The sequence below is a fragment of the Pelmatolapia mariae genome, linkage group LG5 (assembly GCF_036321145.2).
Source record: "Pelmatolapia mariae isolate MD_Pm_ZW linkage group LG5, Pm_UMD_F_2, whole genome shotgun sequence".
NCBI classification, from domain to species: Eukaryota; Metazoa; Chordata; class Actinopteri; order Cichliformes; family Cichlidae; genus Pelmatolapia; species Pelmatolapia mariae.
This window is the reverse complement of record NC_086231.1, coordinates 12232775-12235736: the sequence shown is the minus strand read 5'-3', so window position 1 is coordinate 12235736 and position 2962 is coordinate 12232775. Positions and strand designations below refer to the sequence as shown.

General features: G+C 39.8%; 1 long non-coding RNA gene across 1 annotated transcript; it reads left to right on the top strand.

The window, feature by feature from the left end:
- The first annotated feature begins 2014 nt into the window (after window positions 1-2014).
- Window positions 2015-2612, top strand: LOC134627297 (uncharacterized). The gene is made up of 3 exons (XR_010093888.1): window positions 2015-2139; window positions 2226-2451; window positions 2535-2612. It is a non-coding gene; the product is annotated as an uncharacterized LOC134627297 (long non-coding RNA).
- Window positions 2613-2962: the final 350 nt, after the last annotated feature.

Below are 2962 nucleotides of genomic sequence, written 5' to 3'. Positions count from 1 at the left end.
CATTTAACCCTTAATGCCTGCAAAAATCCAGCTTTACAATGTCCATGATAAATAAGTTGGTATGTAAATAAAGAACCCATTTAACACTTGAAACCCACAATGTAGAGAACAATTTTATAAAATTGTCTGTAGAAATACTGTCTTTGGTGTAAAGCAGCAGTGAAATGGCATACCAATTACTGGTACTTAATTATGTCATCTTGTAAAGGCAGTTAACGCATACATGTATATAGCAGTTTGAAAAACATACACAATTGCACAGTTTTTATGAAACAATGCTTATAACGTTGGGAGCAATTTAATGGATAGTGACTACAGATTTGCATAAGAGATTTGTATGCACATCAAAACTTAACAATAGAAGACAGATGACAGAATATATTAAAACATGATTGATATTAGTAATGTCATTCACAGCTTCAGGTCTTTCCGATTCACTTGATTAAATACCTGCAATCATCATACATCAGCAAGAATAATACACGTGCTCCATCTTCAGTCTTCAATTTGAAGAATGGACTGTGTGCAATTACAAACAGCATGGGTACTTTCATTAACTGGTGAATTCAGTTAGCAAAGCATCATGAACTAACAAAGTAGACACATGACCTTGAGTGGTTTTCCACACATCACACTGACAAAATGTTCCACAGGCAGAGATAGGATTGGTTTGTTTTGTTTGTTTGTTTTTTCAATAAGTAGCTTTTTCAGAGCCCATAACACACAGTGCAGCATAGTTAGCCAGTGGTTAGCGCTGGTGCCTCACATCAAGAAGGTCCTGGGTTCAAATCAAGTTTGCGCATTCGGCATAGGTTTTCTCCAACTATTCCAGACTCCTCCCCCAATCCAAAGACATGCAGTTAGTAGGAATAAATGGTGATTCTAAATTGGCTGCAGGTGTTAATAATTGTCTGTCTCTGCATTAGCAATGCATCAGACTGGCGACCTTTCCAGGTTGTACCCCGCTTCTTGCCCAGAAGCAGCTGGGAAAGGCTCCACCCCCACCCCCACCTCCTCCCCAAACCAGAATTTGTTAAGCATAAGAAAATAAATGGATGGACGCATACAGTAGAATTAGATTACTTGCTAATAAAGGACTGACAAGCAATGGAGAGTGTGACTAATAATTCAGTTCAAGTATGTTCATATAGCACCAAATCACAATATAAGTAATCTCAGGACACAAATTTCATGTAGATAAATGTCATTTTTGAAAGGCACAGAAGTTTAAAAAATTAATGAATGTCATAACTAAAAAGAATATTAGTTATACACCCAAACACACACACACACACACACACACACACACACACACACACACACACACACACACACACACACCAATGAGTATGATCTTGTGTGTGTGAGAGCTACTTTTTCAGCATTTCACTAAACCATCTACTTTTTTTCAACAAACAACTTTTCCAGAAATAAAATTTGTAGAAACCAACATTTCTATAACAGATTGCAGTAGACATGAAAAAAAGGGTTTATAATTGTGCACTGAATCTTGTTTTTTTCTTTTTTTATTACGTGTATGTTCTGTGCAGGTTCAGTCATCCAGGTCCTGATAGTCTAAGGAGCTTGAAAAAGTGACTGGAATTCTGTTAGTTTTGTGAAGACATGTTTCACAATGAGCATATTAGCCCAGAAGTTAGCATTTGCCTGAAAAAGGCAGGTTGTCCTTTGACATTTTTGACAGACCAAGAGAAATTTCTTCAAGTGTTGTAGTCTGCAGGCTCAATCTACAAAATCTATGAAATTCTTGACAAAGCCCCTTCTAAAACACATGATGAAAGTGGTTGTAATTTTTGACCTGTCAACACTGGAAAAGACGAAACTAAAATTTCTTTCTGAATTGTAGCGTAAATTCAAACTCACAGAAGTGCTGTGCCGTGCCAAAAAGTGGGTTTGCTTTAATAATTTAAAAATACAGCTTTAAAAATACAGTTTACTTGTGTTTTAATTTAATTTGTGAGACTGTTGGAATCAGCTACCGTATATCAGTGTCATGGTCCAGGTGAGCAGCTGGTAATTTTCTACCGAGTTCCATTTCCTCCTGTTTCTGCCCCTGGGCGGAGCTGTCATCCTCTCACCTGTCCAACTCATCTGGAACTAATCCTTGGCAATCTATGGAGGGTACTTATGACCGACATCACTGCCATTTCATCTTTCCTTGTCTCATGACCAAGTTTGTGTACTCAACTGGTTCTCTTGTGCTACAGCTCTCACGTCACGCCACTGCTTCATACCTCAACTGCACTCACCACCTGTACACTGGTCCATGCTCACCATATTATTGTTAACCCGCTTCATGCTCCGTTTCCCTGGAAGGATCTGATCACCTGATACCTGCCTGCCCTCCTGCCATCAGTTCTTACATGGCCACTGCACTCAGTTTGCTCTCCGGACCTTCATCCTCCTCTCCAAGCTCCAAAAACTGCCTGCTAAGTAAGCCATATTCCTTCCTTAACATTCATTCTCTCACAGAAAACATTCGCACCCCCACTAACGACCATCTCCCCTGTTCACAGTTTGCCACGCTAGACCATCCTGCCACGAGTCACACCCGGAGCTCACCATTGTTTCCTCTCTCTCTTTTAGATTGCCACGCCGGGAATTCCTTGTTTAGTTGAATTCTTTGTTTATGGTTAAATAATAAAGCTTGAGTGAAATTTACTCTGCCGTGTCTGCATCTGGTTCTGCACTTGAATCCAGTCACGTACAGGCCTCTGGGCCCCTTTGACAATAAGATTAAATTGTGCATCTGTATTTTGTCACAATGCTGACCTTCATTTAGATTTCATTAATTTGTGACCTTATTTCTGTCATTCATGTCTGCATTTGTTTCAGTACTGGTCACTGTCAGCTTCTCTCAGATACCCCTCTCTTCCCATCATCTCCTTCACCTGACTGTTCCACTTACCTGCACACCTGATACTGATACCAGCTTTCTGCCCTT